The sequence below is a fragment of the Sarcophilus harrisii genome, chromosome 1, assembly GCF_902635505.1.
Source record: "Sarcophilus harrisii chromosome 1, mSarHar1.11, whole genome shotgun sequence".
Taxonomy (NCBI): domain Eukaryota; kingdom Metazoa; phylum Chordata; class Mammalia; order Dasyuromorphia; family Dasyuridae; genus Sarcophilus; species Sarcophilus harrisii.
The window spans coordinates 711,423,708-711,443,052 of record NC_045426.1 but is presented as its reverse complement, the minus strand read 5'-3'; the positions used below and the strand labels follow the sequence as shown (position 1 = coordinate 711,443,052).

Here is a 19,345-nt window from a genome sequence, read left to right as displayed (position 1 = left end):
TTCTCAGGGTAATCACAGTCATCTTGTGGAGCTGAGGTTGAACTCCGACTCATCACTTATAGTGTAACCTTGGAAAAGTCGATGTAAAAACCATCTACCTCAAAGATTCATCAAAATATTCGTTAACTGGCATAACTTACTGGCGGATGGGCCTCTTAGCCTCCTTTGCCCTCACAAGTTCCATTCTCTGATTTCTGACTAGAGGGAAAGGGGGCCAGCCATGTCTGCTCACGGGGAGGCTGGCTCAGGGCTACTTTGATACTTTCAGTCATGGGACAATGACACCACTTGTCAAGAGACTTTTTAGAAAATTGTGATAATGGCTTCCAAGACTCTGTGAAGCTTTTGACTATTTGGTTTTAAAATGATCTTTTGAATAATAATGACACCTAGTACTGCCTTTTAAAAAAATTAGGGGCAGTTATGTGTATAGTAGATTGATCACCAACCATGGAACCGGGAGGACGAGTTCACCACCTTCAGACACTTTGATACTTCCTAGCCGTGTGACCATAGGCAAAACATTTAACCCTTGATTTCCTTGCAACACACACAAACACACGCAAAAATTTCAACCATCATCCTGTAATGCCATTAATTTTTTTTTGTTGTTGTCTTTGAAAAATAGTATTACAAGCTTTTGGACCATGTCCTCAACCTTAATAAGATAGTGACTCCTGAGATCCCTTCCTACCTTGATTGAGTGTTAAAACATCTTCCTATGTGATAAAAAGGGGAAAGAGAAAGGATGGTGATTCTGAATTTATAGAGAAATTGAGGAAGCACTTTCGGGATTCACCAAAATTTTTGAAGCACTTGGGATTTATCAAGATTGTTAAGAGAATAACTTGCCACCTGAAATAAGCATGCAAAGTAGGGAAGAAAGGTGCTTCAAGACTTGAGTAAACAAAAGCACCATGGAGCACCACTATGGAAAATTTGGGATTGGCCTATAAGCTTTCATTTTACTGTGAGAATTACTAATTTTAGCTAAGTGTGTGCAATGCTTAAAACCCTCCTGAAATTCATGATCTTCGGAAGACTTTATAAGTATTAGAAGATATCAAATTCCCACATTCATTACACATTCAAAAGATTTCTCTCCAATACGAACATTGTAGTATAAACATAAAAACTATACTCCTAAGGGAAAGCTTTCCCCACCCTATTTATTATTTGTAAAATTATTGCTAGAACTTTCTGGTGTTTGGTAACATGTGGGTCAAGAAGTGGACTTTTCACATTTATAAATAAAGCCTTCATTGTGAACTCTCTGTAGTAAGATGGGTCCTCTGAATGAAGGATTTCCTGATTAATTCATACCGTGTTTTTTCTCTCCCAGAACCCTTTGATGTACAGTTTAAGAGCTGTCTTCAAGCAGATAATCTTTCCACATTCACTAAACTGATGAGATTTCTCTTCATTATGAACTCTGGGATGTACAAGACGTGTCTTTCACAGGGAAGGACGTTCTACATTCTACCTATATAAAAGGTTTTTCTCCACTATGAGTCCATTGGTGTTGAATAAGTTTTTTATTTGTTTTCTCAAATAAGGCCTTCCCACAATCTGTGTGCTTGTATAAGGTTTCTCTCAGGTGTAAATTCTCTGGGATCAAACAAGTTCCTTCATCTGAAAGGTTTTCCTACACTGTGTGTATTGTTAAGGTTTATTGTGATGACCGCGTTAGCACCCTGGACACCTTAGAATCAGCCAGTCAGGGTTAAGCAAAAGTACTTAGTCTTTATTCTTGGTCTTTAGGGGTAGAAGTGAAGGGGTTGGAAGCAGGATCTCTGCAACCTTCCTTTTTCCTCCTCTAGAGCCAAAATGACTCTTGCTCATCTTACTCCACCCCCGAGTCCCTCCTACATTTCTCTGTATACACCAATCATCGAGTCAGCACAGGATAGTGGGAAGGGCCATTTTCCAAGCATATGCCCATAGAGCATTGTCCAGTTGGTATCTAGTCTCAATTGCACAGTTGTCCTGACCTCAGTGCAATCGACTCAAGAGTTTCAGCCCTCTACATCTCCTGCTTTCTTTTGTTGTAGAATACAGGTGGTCACACCATCCCTGACTTCTCGGGGAGGTGAGAACCCCAAAACGAGGGGATCACGCTCTCCCTGACTTCTCAGGAAAGGAGTTGAAAACACCGAATAGGAGGTGATCATGCTTCCTCTGAGTTCTGAGGAAGGGAGGTGAAAGCACTAAAAAGGAGATGATCATACCCTCCCTGACACCTCAGGAAGGGAGAAGAAAAACACCAAAGGGAAGTAGGGATTGCTAACGGGTTTCTGGGCTGAAGGGTTTTATTAGAAACAGGTATGCACAAACCCATCAGCATGGGAGGTGTTACACAAGCACATATCAATAATGCACAGGCTATTAGTGATGACTCTCCCCACAAACAGTGCAGGCTCAATGTGGTGCAACAAACATCAATTGTACATGCAAGTAGTGATACAATAAACAATATGAATCAACATAGTGTTGTAAAAGATTTCCAGAAGTCCTAGAAGGAGGGTATGTAAACAACAGTCATACATACGCCTTCTTCAGCAGCCAAGAGATAGTCCAAAACCAATCTATTGTCCATTGCTTCACATTTCAGGGGATCCAATGATCCCCGCAAGTTTTTGATGCCTGCAACAGTCTTTTGATGTGGTGGGGAATCCAACGATTCCAGTAGATTTTGAAGTCCTGCAACAGTCTTATGTCTCAGAGAATCCAATGATTCCTGAGGGTTTTGAAGTCTTACAAGTTTTGATGTCCATGAGTCAAATGCCATAACTCCCATGCTCATTCAGTGGTGAGCAGTCAGCAATGGAACCACCCAATGTTTCTTGGGTCTTCTCCTTCCTTTCATCTCTCTCTGATGGACAAAGCAAATAAGGCTCATTGGCAGCCATCTGAATCCTTCTGCATCTGTGGAGATACAAGAAACCCTCTCCCCCAAGCAGTTTACCTCTCTGGTCCCTTCCATTCACAACTTTCTGGGTCTCTCCACATCACCTGGCGATTATCTAAAGATGGAGTCCCTTGCAATGGACACTACCCTGCCAGAGCTAGTACATCTTTGTGAAAAATCAAGAAATTAATAGTATAAAAAGCTAGATTTATAAGTTCTCTAGGGTTGCCTGTGACTCCCCCTTTCTTTTGTTTTTGGAGGAGCGTCATACTGTCCGTTTCTCCTCTCTACTACTCTCTGTACTTGAGGATTAAAAGGTATGCTAATAGCATGTAAAATCTTATATTGTGCACAAAAGTGTGCAAAATGTTTAGAAGTATATGCAGGTCGATTGTCCGTTTTCATTGCTTGTGGCACACCCAGGATTGCAAATGCTTGTATAAGGAATTCAGTGACTACTCGGGCTGTTTCTTTTGCTGCTGGTATTGCATTTGCAATCCTGAAATAGTGTCTACCACAACATGCATAAAAGACAAACGACCAAAAGAATTATAATGGGTCACATCCATTTGCCAAATTTCATTGGGTCTCAAACCACGAGGGTTCTTCACCAGAGACAGTGTAGGTGCATAGAAAGGAAGGTGTTTGCACAGGTTTATACTATGCCCTAACTTTGCTCTCGTTATTTCAAACTGTAAGCATAAAGCTCGGGAGAAGCCTGATGATATTTAGAATGAGATTCTTGGATTGCCTGAACCCTTTCTTTTGTTTTTGGAGGAGTTGCCCATCGCATCTTTTCCTCACTTGAAGTTCGTACTTGAGGTTTAAACAATATGCTCGTGGCACAGAATCTTATACTGTGCATAAAATTGTGGAAATGTTTAGAACTATATACAGGTCGATTGTCTGTTTTCATTGCTTGTGGCACACCCAGGACTTGTAATGCTTGCATAAGGAATTGTGATTCAGCTTGGGCTGTTTTGCTGCTGGTATTGGGTATCGCAATCCTGAAAAAGTGCTCAACACAACATGCAGATAAAGATAAACGACCAAAAGAATTATACGGTCACATCCATTTTTGCTGGGGCCTCATTGGGTCCAAACCATTATGGTTCTTCACCGGAGAGTTATGTAGGAGCATAGAATGAAGGCAAGCTGCAGGTTTATACTATGCCCAGCTTGCTCCTCGTTATTTCAAACTGTAAGTTGATGAAGCTCGAGCAGCCTGATATTTAGAAACGAGACTTCGCTGCCTGAACTTTCTTTGTTTTTGGAGTAGCATCTAATGTCTCTGTTTCTCCTCTACTTCTAAAATGAGTCACCAATATGCTCGTGGCATGTAGAATCTATACTGTGCATAAGAGTGTGGAATGTTTAAAGTATATACAGGTCGATTGTCTGTTTTCATTGCTGTAAGTACACCCATGATTGTAAATGCTTGTATAAGGAATTCAGCGACTACTGTGCTGTTTCTTTGCTGCTGGTATTGCATTTGCAATCCAAAAAGTGTCTACCACAACAGGATAAGACAGACCAAAAGATTTATAATGGAACTCATCCATTTGCTAAATTCTCATTGGTCCAAACCATGAGGGTTCGAGGCAGTGTAGGAGTTATTAGAAAGAAGGCAAGTTGTAGAGGTTTTTATTATGCTCCTTATTTGCTCGTTATTTTGGAACTGTAAGCATAAAGCTCGAGCATGCCCATTGATATTTAGAATGAGATTCTTTGGGCTGCCTGAACTTTTCTTTTGTTTTGGGAGGAGCCCTTAATGTCTCTGTTTCTCCTCTCTACCACCGTCTGTACGCCTGAGGATTAAAAGGTGCTAATGGCGTGTAAAATCTAAACTGTGCACAACAAAGTGTGCAAAATGTTTAGAAGCATATGCAGGGTCGATTATCTGTTTTCATTGCTTAGCACACCCAGGATGGAAATAGAATTAGTGACTACCATGCTGTTTTTGCTGCTGGTGTCATTTTGCAATCCTGAAATAGTGTCTGGGCCATGTAAGTATAAACGACCAAAGAATTATAATGGGTCACATCCATTTTGCTAAATTTCGGCTGGTCTCAACCACGAGGGTTCTTCACTGGAGACAGTGTAGGGAGCATAGAAAGGAAGGGCTGTACAGGTTTATACTATGCTCCTAACTTGCTCTCGTTATTTGGGAACTGTAAGCATAAAGCTCGAGCAGCCTGGGATGATATTTAGAATGAGATTCTTGGCTGCCTGAACTCTTTCTTTTTTTGTTTTTTGAGGAGCATCTTAATGTATCTGTTTCTCCTCTCTACTTCTGTCTGTACTCTTGAGGTTAAACAATATGCTCGTGGCATGTAGAACTTATACTGTGCATAAAACTGTGGAAAATGTTTAGAAGTATATGTGTCAGATTGTCTGTTTTCATTGTTGTGGGCACACCTAGATTGTAAATGCTGTATAAGGAATTCAGTGTACGTTTCAGCTGTTTCTTTTTGCTGCTGGTATGCATTTGCAACCGAAAAGTGTCTACCAACATGCATAAAAGACAAAACGACCAAAAGAATTATATGGTCATAATCCATTTGCCAAATTTCATTGGGTCTCAAACCACGAGGGTTCTTCACCAGACAGTGTAGGAGCATAGAAAGGAAGGCAAGCTGCATGGTGTTTATACTATGCTCCTAACTTGCTCTCGTTATTTCAAACTGTAAGCATAAAGCTCGAGCAGCCTGATGATATTTAGAATGAGATTCTTGGGCTGCCTGAACTCTTTCTTTTGTTTTTGGAGGAGCATCTTAATGTATCTGTTTCTCCTCTCTACTTCTGTCTGTACTTGAGGTTTAAACAATATGCTCGTGGCATGTAGAATCTTATACTGTGCATAAAAGTGTGGAAAATGTTTAGAAGTATATACAGGTCGATTGTCTGTTTTCATTGCTTGTGGCACACCCAGGATTGTAAATGCTTGTATAAGGAATTCAGTGACTACTTGGGCTGTTTCTTTTGCTGCTGGTATTGCATTTGCAATCCTGAAAAAGTGTCTACCACAACATGGATAAAAGACAGACGACCAAAAGAATTATAATGGGTCACATCCATTTGCCAAATTTCATTGGGTCTCAAACCACGAGGGTTCTTCACCGGAGACAGTGTAGGAGCATAGAAAGGAAGGCAAGCTGTACAGGTTTATACTATGCTCCTAACTTGCTCTCGTTATTTCAAACTGTAAGCATAAAGCTCGAGCAGCCTGATGATATTTAGAATGAGATTCTTGGGCTGCCTGAACTCTTTCTTTTGTTTTTGCAGGCGCGTCTTAATGTCTCTGTTTCTCCTCTCTACTTCTGTCTGTACTTGAGGTTTAAACAATATGCTCGTGGCATGTAGAATCTTATACTGTGCATAAAAGTGTGGAAAATGTTTAGAAGTATATACAGGTCGATTGTCTGTTTTCATTGCTTGTGGCACACCCATGATTGCAAATGCTTGTATAAGGAATTCAGTGACTACTCGGGCTGTTTCTTTTGCTGCTGGTATTGCATTTGCAATCCTGAAAAAGTGTCTACCACAACATGGATAAAAGACAGACGACCAAAAGATTTATAATGGGAATCATCCATTTGCCAAATTTCATTGGGTCTCAAACCACGAGGGTTCTTCCTTGGAGGCAGTGTAGGAGCATAGAAAGGAAGGCAAGCTGTACAGGTTTTTACTATGCTCCTAGCTTCCTCTCTTGTTATTCCAAATTGTAAGCATAAAGCTCGAGCAGCCTGATGATATTTAGAATGAGATTCTTGGGCTGCCTGAACCCTTTCTTTTGTTTTTGGAGGAGCGTCTTAATGTCTCTGTTTCTCCTCTCTACTACTGTCTGTACTTGAGGATTAAAAGGTATGCTAATGGCGTGTAAAATCTTATACTGTGCACAAAAGTGTGCAAAATGTTTAGAAGTATATACAGGTCGATTGTCTGTTTTCATTGCTTGTGGCACACCCATGATTGCAAATGCTTGTATAAGGAATTCAGTGACTACTTGGGCTGTTTCTTTTGCTGCTGGTATTGCATTTGCAATCCTGAAAAAGTGTCTACCACAACATGGATAAAAGACAAACGACCAAAAGATTTATAATGGGTCACATCCATTTGCCAAATTTCATTGGGTCTCAAACCACGAGGGTTCTTCCACGGAGGCAGTGTAGGAGCATAGAAAGGAAGGCAAGCTGTACAGGTTTTTACTATGCTCCTACCTTCCTCTTGTTATTCCAAATTGTAAGCGTAAAGTTTGAGCAGCCTGATGATATTTAGAATGATATTCTTGGGCTGCCTGAAATAAAGGAGTATTGGCCAACATGGTTAGAAGGCTATCTGCCTTTGAATTACTATCCCAAATATATCCCAAATCCCTATTCCTTATAGGATCCTTGGACATGCAAGATATAAATCTTACCTGGATGCTTTCTCACTTGCTCTTTAAGTTCCGTAAAGAGCTGATATATATTACAGGCTACAAATTTTATTTGGGCTGTGGCAATTCTCTGTACCAAACCTACTGAATAGGCTAATCAGATATTATATTAATATCTCATGGATAATAAGTAAGAGCTAGCTAGAATGATTGCATACAATTCATTCTGCTGAGTGGACTGAAAAGGAGTTCTGAATACTCTCTTTATAGTTAAGTCATAAGAATATACAGTACAAATGTTATGTTTGGATGCATCTGTAAAGAGAGTTGATCCTTTAAGAGGAACTTCAGAAACTTTTTCTTCTAGAATCCATCCTCAATTATATAATAGTCTGGTTATCTTTAATGGAGACCCATGTGTAAAATTTGGAGCCGTGGCTAACAAAAATTTGCCACTCTGGTTTCACAGCATACATTAATTTGTGCATTAGTATAAAAGGTGTATGTCTTGTCAGGTCTTATCCCAAATACTTGTACTGCTCGCTTAATGGCCTTTAATAAAATTCTAGCCACAAGCACTGGGAAAAGAGTAAGAGTTTGTTCTGGTTGTTGCAGGAGGTTCACCCACTCTATCACACTGTTTGCTTGATGGACTGCTGTGGGTGCCTCTTGTGTAGTAAAAAACTAATATTTCTAAGGGTAGTTGAGTGACTTTCAACCACACAGTTCAACTTCTCTCAAAGTCTCTTGATGTTCTTTTATAAGTTGGCCTGGTGAGTTTAAAGCAATGTCTCCTCTTAAAATGTCATATAATGGTTGTACTTGATAGGTAGTCAATCCTAACACTGGATGCATCCATTGGATATCTCCTATCAAATTCTGAAAGTCATTTAAGGTGTTTAGCTTCTCTGTTCTTAAGGACAGTTTTTTTACTGTGAGCACTTTAGGGTATACTTCATATCCTACATTTTCCAAGGAAACGACTTCCCACATTGCTTACATTCGTAAGGCTTCTCTCCAGATTGATGCCCGATGAGAACTGTACTATGGCGCAACACCTTGCCAAGGTGTATCTCTAGTGAGAATATTCTAATGTCAACTGAGGTCTCTCTTGTGAAGGAAAGCTCTCCACACTCATTACACTTAGAAGGTTTGCCTCCAGTATGAATCTTTTGATTTTGAGTAAGTTCTTTGATCAGGTACAAGGCCTTACAACATTCATTACACTAATGAGATTTTCCTCCAATATGAATTCTTCAATGTAAATTAAGAGCTGTAGTCAGGCAGAAAGTCTTCCCATAGTCATTACATTCTTAAGATCTTTCACAGTATGGATCATCTGATGTCAAATGAGGTCTATCTTGCAGCAGAAGGCCTTCCCACAATCATTACATTCATTATTATTTCCTCACTAGCTGGGTGCCACATTTCCAGATTTGACTCAACTCACAGTCCAAGGTACCATCCCTTATAAGACTTTCCTGGCATAATTCCTCCAAAGAAATGTCCAGCTTTGGGATTGTCTATTTGATTTCAGGCCTACTGTCCCAACCTGAAAGAGAGAAAAATGTAAATATTCCATTTCCTGCTGCATTACACTTAATCATATCTTCTATCTCCTCAATCAATACAGATTATCAAATAATAAAATATACAATATATGACACATTAGTTTTGTGTAGTATAATGAGCTTTTACACTTTATATTAAGTTTCTATACCAACACTACAAGAAAGTCTAAAAAAGAACAGAAACTCACATTCATCAAATCATTCATCCTAGCACTTTTCTGATAAAAAAAAATTAATAGGTTCTATTGGGGAATGTCTAAGATACATTCCTATAACACAATATTACCTCACTTTAAAAAATGACAAATATGAAGAATTCAGTGAAGCAAGGAAAGACTTAGGTGAACTATTACAGGGAAATAAGAAGAGCAAACAAAATATATGATGACAACAAAAATACAACATAATATGTAATTTTAAGGACAAAGGATGGTCCCACAGAAGAGCGGAGAACATGTACCTCCCTCCCTTCATTGCATTAAGTGGGAGATTCCCAGTGTGGAACAATGTATACAAATATTAAATAAAGAGATGAGAATTTGTTAGTTTTATATTTGTTTCTTTTTCTTTTCTTTTTTAATCTTATAAGGAAAACTTCTTTAATAGGGGAGTAGGAAGAGATATATTTACAAATAAATGTGAAAAATGAAATAGATTAATCACAATAATGGTTTAAATTGTGCAAGATTCCTTGTAGGATATAATGCACAGTTTTTTTCGTTAGAAAACTAATAAATATGTATTTATTCAGAAAATATCATTATTAGAGAAGTGGCTACTTGTCAGGCATGTTATGGTGAGGTCTCCTCTCTCGTATGCATTAGCATAGATGTTTGCTGAGGTCCCTTCCAATTCTGAAATGAAATATCAGAGCAGGGCGGGCATAAGAGGTAAACTAATGCTTATTAAATGGGTTTGTTACTCTTGTGGAAGCAGAGAACGTGTTGGGGGTTCCATAAACTGTGAAATGCTCCAGACATTCATTTTTCCACATATGTTCATATCTTCAAGTCCTAGAACACTGGAGGAACTCCTGGATGAGATCCTTAATCACTTAAAAGAGTCTGGCATATTCCATGCAGGGAAGAACATGTAGTTAAAAAATGCCTACTATCCACACCCTAACATGCAGTTAGATGGGCAAGCTACAGAACTCATCCAACAGTGCAATTTTAAAGCTTAGAACTACAGTTTTTGTATAACTATGTATATACATATATTGGATTTAACATAAACTTTAACATATTTAACATGTATGCAACTACCTGCCATATAGGGGAGGCAGTGGGAGGAAGATGTTGTAATCCTAGTGTCAACTCAACTTGAAACAAGGTGAAAACTCAAGGGTGATGTCAGAATCCTGGTGTTAACTCAATAGAATTGACATAGTCTTTATTGGTTCACACCTTAGAGGGATTCCTTACAAGGTGATAAGTTGCTAATACTGATGGAAACAATGCTTGTGATCATACCTTTAGAGAGCTCATAAGTACTCAATGGAGTTCACCCATTTGGGAGAGTTCAGGGTTTAGAAAGAAGCACCAAATTCACACCTCCCTTAAGGCCAGAGAGCACTCTGAGAGATAACTATGGGAGGAAAAGTTGGAACAGAAGGTTTTGCAAGGATCAATGTTGAATAATTATCCATGCATATGTTTTGTAAATAAAAACCTATAATAAAAAAATTTTTTTAAAACTACAGTTTTTAGGACCTTATATATTTATTTATATCTTAGAAGGATAGACAGTGCAAAAGGATAATGTTAGGGTAATGACTGAAAAGGAGAAAAGGCTGAAATGCCTTTGGGAAATGAAACGTCCTCTTAATGTCCCCAAACTTCTCCCTGACACAAAGATTCATATCTTACATACAAATATTCTCACATGGGTGTTGATGGCACATAGAAGAGGAATTTCAGGTATTAAATATATAAAGTCACTATATCAAAGGCCTTTGATTTCATTAAATGTGAAAACTACTTTCCTCCACCAATACTGGCTGCAACTCATCTATAATTTTAGAGTTTTAGTTACCTAAGGTTGAGAAAGAATAACTGATAAGGCTCATACTCACATAGTTACCCTCAGAGGTAAGGTATATAGTATATAGTATTACTAAATTCACAAGGAAAGATTAAAAATTAGTCAGAGAAACTGTCTGTCCCTAACAGATAAATGGTCAAAGAATATAAAGAGAAAAATCCAAATGGAAAAAGAAACACAAATTTAAAAGTCAATTGAAAAATCACTCAAACCTTACTAATAAATTAACCAACCAGAGGAACGAATTGGAACAACGCTGAGGATCAATGCCAACTGCAGAGATCATTAAAGCAAAAAAACAAAAAAAAAAAACTCATTGTAGCGAGTTAAAAAAGGTAACCATTCATTTCTGTAAATGTAGAAATCGATTAAAAATCTAATAATATGCAGTAAAAAAAAATAATTATCTTGCTCAATTGCACTAGTTAGTATATAACTATTGGTGGGGGGAGGGGCGGCTAGCTCCATAAACATACTCTTAAAAAGAAAAAACATGGAAAGCCTTTATACAATAATGCAAAGAGAAATTTGACAAGGACTTTTTTAGTATAAATTTAATTATGAAATATGGAAAAACAAGGGAAGGATGAGAGGAAGGACCTTGCCAGGAAAATCAGCTCTTCCCCACATTCCTGGGAAGGGATAAAGGGCAGTTTCCGGATCCCAATTTTATAAGTATTCCCTTTAAAGCCACTCATGATGTTCTATGCTGACCTTTTTCCCATCTGGTTTTCACCATTTTACATGGAAAGGTGTTTCCAGACATCCCCTTTATCCAGTTTTATTCCTTGTTCCTATTGGTATATCATATCTGGTTTGGAAATTGCAAGTCCTGTTTGTTGGAAATAGAAAAAAGGTGGGTTCAGGGAACCATCTCAGAGTTAATATAATGCAATAAATATTTATTAAATCATCTACTATGTCCCTTCTCTCTCTTGGGAAAAGGAAGTCCTAAAGGGTATGACCACAAGATGCTCTCTTCCTACTCTTTGGAACTATGGAGAAGTGGGTCACAGACTGGAGTTGCAGTCAGGTAAAAAAATTCATTCATTTGTCACACATCCTGCTAACAGAATAGAAACCTTTCATGTCTTCAGAGAACTATATTAGGGATACAGTACTATTTTTAATAATTATTATATTATTACATCATGCAATAATACAATAATGTAAAGGTTATCTCTGAGGGAACAGAGAGTGAAGAAGGTACAACCTCAGGAGCATAGAAACAATCACTAGAGAGATAAAAAACAAAGGTCTTTTCCCTAACGGCTGGGCCATAAAGATTCATAATTGTCAGGCAAACAAGAAATAAAAATACTCAGGAAAGCCCATAATTCATATCAAGTAAGAAAGCAAAGCCCTTCCAAAAGAGAGATCGGGAGACAAGGGGAATCTGTGCTTACACAGGTAGGCTAGGTTGTGCTGGTTGTCCGGCAGCACATCCCTGCAGAGATCCTGCTGAGAAGGGCACCGGGGTCTCCTTGGAGGTGACAGCCACATCTCCCAATGTTAGCAATTCCTGCAACATCAGACACGTTTGTGCACATTCCAGGAGTGTCCTACAGAAGAACCATGTGGCTGCCCCGGAACTGCTAGAAGTGGTTCTCAAGGTTCAAACTCCAACGTGCCCCAGTCCGGTACTTACCAAGCACCCCAAGTCTGAATCAGATGGCCAGCCCTGCCTTGTTTGTTCAAGCGTTCACTCCATAAGCATTTGTGAATGCTGGTCTGGCCTGAGGGTCGGGCACATGGCCGAGCACTGGGGACAGTGAAGACAAAACTACCCCAAAGCTGTCTGCAAGACACCCCCATCCCCCTGGGGGAGAAAGGGAACAAGAACTACTGACCCAAAGGAAAAGTGGGAAAATCCCTCATTTTGGGGAAAGCACTAACACCCAGAGGATCCGAATAAGCTCAAGCCACATGCAGGAAAGGAGGAAGAGCCTGGGCTGAGCCTTGAAGGGGGATTCCCAGAGTGAGAGATGAAGAGGGAGGGCATTACCCTTCTTGTGGGAATGAAGGCAGAGGGGATCATGGGGAAGGAGCCACAAAGAGAAGCCAGGAAGGGAGACTGTACTCCAGAACCTTGCAGAACAAAGGTGCGGGGGCTCATTATCCCTATTAACAGCTAGGAGACCCACACTCTCCTGGGACTTCTCCCAGAAAAAAGTCCCTTTAGGGACCCCCTGGTGGCCCCCCCTGGCCTCCCAGCCCCTACCCCCACCCCGGCGGTTTTCTCGGCCCCCGAGAAGAGGCCATCCTTCCCCTAAAAGGCCGCGAAAGCAAAACCAGCCGGGCCCTCCCGTTGGGAAAAAGCTCCAAGCCTGGCCCCCCTCACAAGGTTTTAAACCCATCAAAAAATGGGTACAATTATAAGGAGACCAATGTGCAAATTAAATGAATGTTCTAAACGACCTTAAGGACCCCCCAAATGCAGGTTAACCCATGACGTCATTGCGCCCAGGAGGAAAACCGGCCTTTCTCATTGGGGCCTCCAGGGCGCTCCGGATCCTTCCGCCGTTTCCGGCCCTCCCGAAATTACACCAAAGAGAAGCGTCCCTCAGAGCCCGGCCCGCGCGGCATCGCGGGGAACAAAGGGGGGAAACACGATCTCGCCCTGGCGGCCCCGGTCCCGGGGAGAAAACCCAAAATTGCCGAGGGGGAGCCGTGGGGCGGAAGGGAGGGGCCCCGCGCCCAAGGGACCCAGGCGTGCTGGAGGGAGAGAAGGGGGAGGGGCAATTAGCAGAGGGAAGGTGCGGAACAAGGGGGGCGGGAAAGGGCCCCGGGAGCCGTCTTTGCTTGTCCCCGAGAAGGAGTCCGCGGAGGGAACGGGCCCAGCGGATACGGGCCATGGGGAAGAGGGACCCGGGAGGGAGGGGAGGGAGGCGCAGGGGGGAGGCAAATGGCGGCAGGTGGGGGGAACAGGGAATAAGGGAGAAAATGTCAGGAACAGACCCAGGAGGGGAAGGTTCCCACTGATGACATCAGCCCCTGACTTAGCAGGGCCTCCCCTTCCTCTGGGCCCGGCACAGGACGGCGGAAACGCTGGGCGCGGCTGCGGGCGGGCCGGCGCCACATCCCGGGCCCTGGTCCCCGTTCCCGGGCCCCCGGGCTCCGCGGGGCGCCCTTTAGAGGCAGGGCGGGGGAGGAAGCCCCGGGGATTTTCCCCTGAGCCCCTCGGGCGGGGAGCCCCGGCAGGAAGGAGCCTATCCCGGGGATCCCGGCATGGGCCCTGGCTTGGGGCCGGCCCGGGGTCATGGGAGGCGGGGGTGCGACCAGGACTGGGGGGGGGAGCGGAGCCCCAACTTCCGGTTCTGGGAAAGCTCTGAAGGGAACCACGTGGGATGCCAAGTGCCGCCCCCTGCGGCAACGCGGCCTTATGGGAAGTGAAGTTTGACTGGGGAGGACTTCGTCCATGCTCCAGTGACCTAAAGTCCCATAAGTTAGAAAAGGTTTTGTGCCAATTATTATCATTATTATTATATATTATCATTAAAATTTTATAATTTATTAATAATATACAAAAATTTAATAAAAAATAAAATAATAATTTATAATTATATTATTATTAATAGTTAATTAATTGAGATACATTTTAATTCCTTGGGGGGCAGGGAAGGGAGGGGAAGGGGGGGGGAGGGGGGGGAGTGGGCAGGAGGGGCGGGGGAGCCGGGGCCCCCAAAGTCCGCCGGGCCCCAGGGGCAGCCCCGCTCACACCCGCAGGGGCTGTTCCCTTTCCTTGGTTCTCCGGGGACCGCCTTTAGGGACGGGGTCATGACCGCCTCCAGATCCCGCCTCGCCTCCGGGGCCCTGGACCAGGGGCCATGGGGACAAGTCAGAAAAAACCTCGGTCCGGGGGGGAAGGTCTTTGGGAAAAAGAAACCCCGGCTGTTGTTCGGGCCTGTTGGCTTGGAGCCCGCTTGTCTCTGACCTTGGCCAGACCGGGAGAATAAGGGACTGGGGAGAAAGCACGGATTGACCACAGGGGCGCCGGGTGCCAGGCCAGCCGGGCAGGCCCCCACACCCCCCTGGCTTCTGAATAGTTTCCCCAGCTCCGGGTGCCCGTTGTCCCGGGGGGGGGGCCTGGTCTGGGACCAGCGACCGCCTGCAGCCCCTCTCCCAGCTTTCCCTTCCCTCCGGGCCCCACGGGGACCTCTGGCGGGGCGGCTCAGCCCAGGCCCCCAGCGTTATCTCCATCAGCATCTTCCCAAGGCTGGGGACAAGAGGGACTAGGAAGAGCCCTGCCCAGAGGGGCGACGTGCTCCTGGGAGGGAGAGGGGGGCCGGTCAGTGTGAGGCAGCCCCCACTCCTGAAGGGCGGGACCCAGGCCCCGCCCCCCTAGGAGGCGGGAACCAAATGCTGAGGTCAGGGGTTGGGGTCAGGGGAGGAAATGGGGGTCAGGGCAGGTTGGGGCCAAGAGAGGGCTGGCCCCCCTGCACCCCCCTGGGATTCAAGCATGGGGAGGGAGTTTTTGGGAACCCCTTCTGGGGCCTAAATGAGGAACCCCAAAACCTGGACTGGGAGTTGGATTGGGGAGCGCCTTTGCTCCCAAAAGAGGGCTGAATTCCCCAGTGCCAAAGTCCCGGCAGGGAAGTAAAGTGGGAGAGAGAGATCCCACGGCATAAGTCTCCCCCAGGAGATAGGTGAGGAAGGAGAGGGCCTGGGCGAAAACATCCCAGCGATCTTGCCGGAAGGGGACTTTGACATCTCAGGTCCTCTGCAAGGAGAGGATTTAAAACTGGCTCTTTTATAAACCTTTGGCTCCAAGTCGAGGCCTGCTCCGTGAGGGCTGGGTTGTCAGCCTGAGCGTTTGAATAAAATTTAGTTGAATGGATGCCCGGCACTGAGATTGGCATCTCCAACTAGCCAGCCCCCTTGATCCCAGAAGGAAGCTGTTTGTCCTCGGGCGGGGCGTAGTGGTGGGATTGCAGGGAATTTGTCCTTCCAGGAGTTGTACAGTTTGGGGTCCGTTCAACCCAGCTGATGCCCCATGGCAAAGGAAGGACAAGAGGCAAGGGCGACCCTCAGTTGGATCCAAAGCAGCCCCTGCAGGCCTGTTTCCAGGCCCTCTTCACCACCACCACAGATGGGGCATCTTTAGACCAGGCTGCTGGGTGGGTCCCACTCTTTGACCATCTCAGGCTATGTCTACTCGGAGAAATGTCGAGAGTCGGAGGCTGCAGTGGCCCTCGAGGATGGTCTGGCTCTGGCAGGGCCCTGTCCTACCATGAGGTGGGCTGTGTTGGGCCAACTGCAGCCTGAGGCCTGCATCCACCAGCTGCCCCAGCCAGCCCAGCGAGGAAGCCCGTGGTTCGTGGTGTGCTGCCACCTTGGCCTCTGTTGCCCACTCTGACTGCCTGGCGGTCCTTTGGGCCCATTCGGCTGATGAGGGGGCCCTGGGTACATATGACTGAGAACGGGCCTGAATTTCAGAATGCCAGTCCCTCAGCCAGCTCCTCCTGAGCTGGATGGATTCACCTGACTTTGTAAATGTACTGCAGGCCTGCCCTGGTCCCTTTGACCTTCATCTGCCTTGGGCTTCTCTCTCCTGCTCCTGGCCCTGGCTTATCCTCTCCCAGGCATGGCTGCCCATGGAACTAGCCAAAAGGGGCTGGAAACAGGGGCAGAATGAAATTGGGATCTTCTGGAAACAACTGGCATCTTTTGGAAACAACTGGGATCTTCTGGAAAAAATTGCTTTCAAGGCAAGTAGAGGCTTCAAGGAAAGATGAGTACCAGAAGACTTAATGTTAACAGATTAGCGCACTTCTCCAAGTAGGAGCAATTTCTTGCTTACTTGAAAGCTGAATCAATATGCAGTTGGCAAAAGTGGAGCAGAGAAGGAGTGGGCGGCTTTCAGAGAATTGGTGAGCAGAAGGAACGTGCAATGCATAAGTTTAGTGACATCCCCACTCCAGATGTTGGAGTGGACTATTTGTACCCGACTTGGGGTAGAGCCTTCCAAGCTCATGCTGGACTGATCAGCCACAGCCAGACCCACCGTACCTCGACCTGGGTACCATGTGGTCCTCCTTGAGCACAAAGGACCACAATGAGCCTGTGTGAGGGGTGGTGTTGGTCTGAGAGCTTTGGAAAACAGAAATATTCTCGATTTCCTTGAAAGAAACACACATGGTTCCAGACTTTTTAGGAAGTCTCACGAGGACTTTGAAAAGCAGCAGAAATATAGAGAAGTCGATGACTCAGCATGTCCCTGATTTACTGGCTTGCCTCTGGAAAGATTTTGGAGAATTGCCTCCTGGGCTAAATCTCGCTTATTCCCATCTAAAGAGCTTATTTGCTCTTGTCTATGTCCTGGTTTATTCTAAATAGAGAACTCCCCTGATTTTTATTTGCTATCTGCCTGGATTTCCACGCAATTCACTATTTATAATAATCTTTTGTGTAACCAGTATTTGTTAGGAAGAAATCAAATTTGCCAGTGTAAGCTTGAGGCGCTGCCTCCTTTTAAAAGCTCTTTATAAGATACTGGGGAAACAGCTCAAATCAAAAAAATTACCACTTAAACCAGCAATTTTTAGGAAGGAATAGCCAGAATTCTCATCTGGTACCCCCAGATGTTTTTTCTTATTTAAAGATTTCCTGGAGTGACCAGTCAGTCGCACGGCCCCTTCTCTTGCTCTTTGGGTTGGAAGCCAGCCTAGGAGCCACATTTAGACTACCCAGACTACCCAGGGGGACATATATAGACAAGACTCGCCTTATCCTCAAATTGCCTAGAATTGATTTATTTGTATATGTATCCTTTCAGTAAAATATAAACTTTGTGTGGGCAACAATTGTTTTACTTCTGTTCTTCAACAGAGAATTGTATAGAGATTTCTAAGACTTAAGTCTGGGAGCTGTACAACCAGCCAGATCTTTGTCATACTTCTTTTCCAAGAAGTGGGACCGTAGAGAAGGGAACAGTCTTTGTATTCTAATACCCTTAATTTCTCTAGTTAATTTGTTCTTTTTTTTTCTTTTTCTTTTTTTTTTTGCTGAGGAAGTTGGGGTTAAGTGACTTGCCCAAGGTCACACAGCTAGGAAGTGTTAAGTATCTGAGACCAGATTTGAATTCAGGTTCTCCTGACTTCAGGGCTGGTGCTCTAACCAAGCTATCCTTGGGGATCATTCAGGTCAGCCCCCCACCTCTTATTTTAAAGGGGAGGAAACATTACTTTCCCAAGCCATGTTCCTTCTGGGGACACTTCCATGGAGCACTCATACTCACACATTGGAGTGAGTGTACATGACTGCTATTCTCAGGGTACTGAAAGTAATCTGGAGGAGCCGAGGTTTCTAGTATTGTTGTTCAAGTGCCCCAAATAGTGTGCTCCAGATTAACAATCAGCTCAATCCAACTAGCTTTTAGAAAAGGGATTTATTGACAAGAATAATAAATTCAAAATATTGTCCCTGAAACCCAGACACTGCTCTCCCCTTTGCAAATAGAAAGTTCCTGGAGAGAATGAGTCCAAATCTGACATGTTATGATACTGAGGAAAATGAGAAGAAAAGCCTATTTCTCCGTGTTTCTTTGCTGGGGTGATCCCCGTTCACTGCTGTCGGGAAAGAAAAAGGAAGATTCCAACTGTTAGGTAGCTGTTGGGCTGACTTCTCACCAGACTATACCTATGCCGTTCTAAGCCACTCATCTACCACCCTGCAATCTCTCCAGACTTTGCCATACCTGAGCACGTCCATCCCAAAGCTGCTGTTCAGCGACTGACTGACTCCTGTGACTATTATCACTGCCTCTGGTGGACTCTACTACCAGGCTCCAGCGGGACCTTTAATGGGAATTCACAAGTGCACTACTAGATCACTGTAGGAGGCATATAAAGGAGTAAAATACAGGAAGACTGGAAAGGTCGATGCTGGGGTTGGGGCACATAGGAGAAAAAGATACATTATGATGAAAGGCTTTTAAAAGTCAAGTAGGACATTTAGAACATAAGACTTTGTAAAGGTGAATGTTGAAAATTATCCATCTATATATTTTGAAAATAAAAAGCTTTATTTTAAAAAAATGTCAAATAGGATTTTTACATTTGAATCTGGAGGTAAGAAGGAGCCACTAGATTTGTTGAGTAGAGAAGAAGCCTGATCTTCCTCCTGTGCTTTAGGAAGATTAATTTGATATATGATGGGGGAGCTGGACTGGAGTGGGGAGACACTTGAGGCAGAGCTCTCCACAGCTATTGCAATAGTCCAGGCATAAGGTAACGAAACCAAGAAAGGGAAGGGTCAAGGAGAGAAGGGGGCATATGTGCCAACAGATTGGATGTGGGAGGTGAAAGGGAGCCACGTGGTAAGGGTGACACTTAGGTTGCCAGCTTGGGGGACTAGGAAGATGGTGGGGCTCTCAACACTAATGGAAGGGGGAAGGGGACAGGTTTGGGGAAAAGATAATAAAATAAGTTCTTGTTCAAGAAATGA

At 43.7% G+C, this 19,345-nt stretch overlaps 2 long non-coding RNA genes across 3 annotated transcripts; both read right to left on the bottom strand.

Moving 5' to 3' along the window:
- Positions 1 to 8,246: 8,246 nt before the first annotated feature.
- LOC116420880 lies at positions 8,247 to 9,688 on the bottom strand. Its single transcript, XR_004231334.1, has 2 exons — positions 9,149 to 9,688; positions 8,247 to 8,838 (listed from the first exon to the last, which is right to left on the bottom strand). It is a non-coding gene; the product is annotated as an uncharacterized LOC116420880 (long non-coding RNA).
- A 1,975-nt stretch (positions 9,689 to 11,663) lies between these two features.
- Positions 11,664 to 13,346, bottom strand: LOC105749760. Of its 2 annotated transcripts, none has more exons than XR_004231330.1 (3): positions 13,319 to 13,346; positions 12,307 to 12,422; positions 11,664 to 11,732 (listed from the first exon to the last, which is right to left on the bottom strand). It is a non-coding gene; the product is annotated as an uncharacterized LOC105749760 (long non-coding RNA). The 2 variants fall into 2 exon arrangements; XR_004231329.1 differs by lacking the exon at positions 13,319 to 13,346 and adding an exon at positions 12,549 to 13,063.
- Positions 13,347 to 19,345: the final 5,999 nt, after the last annotated feature.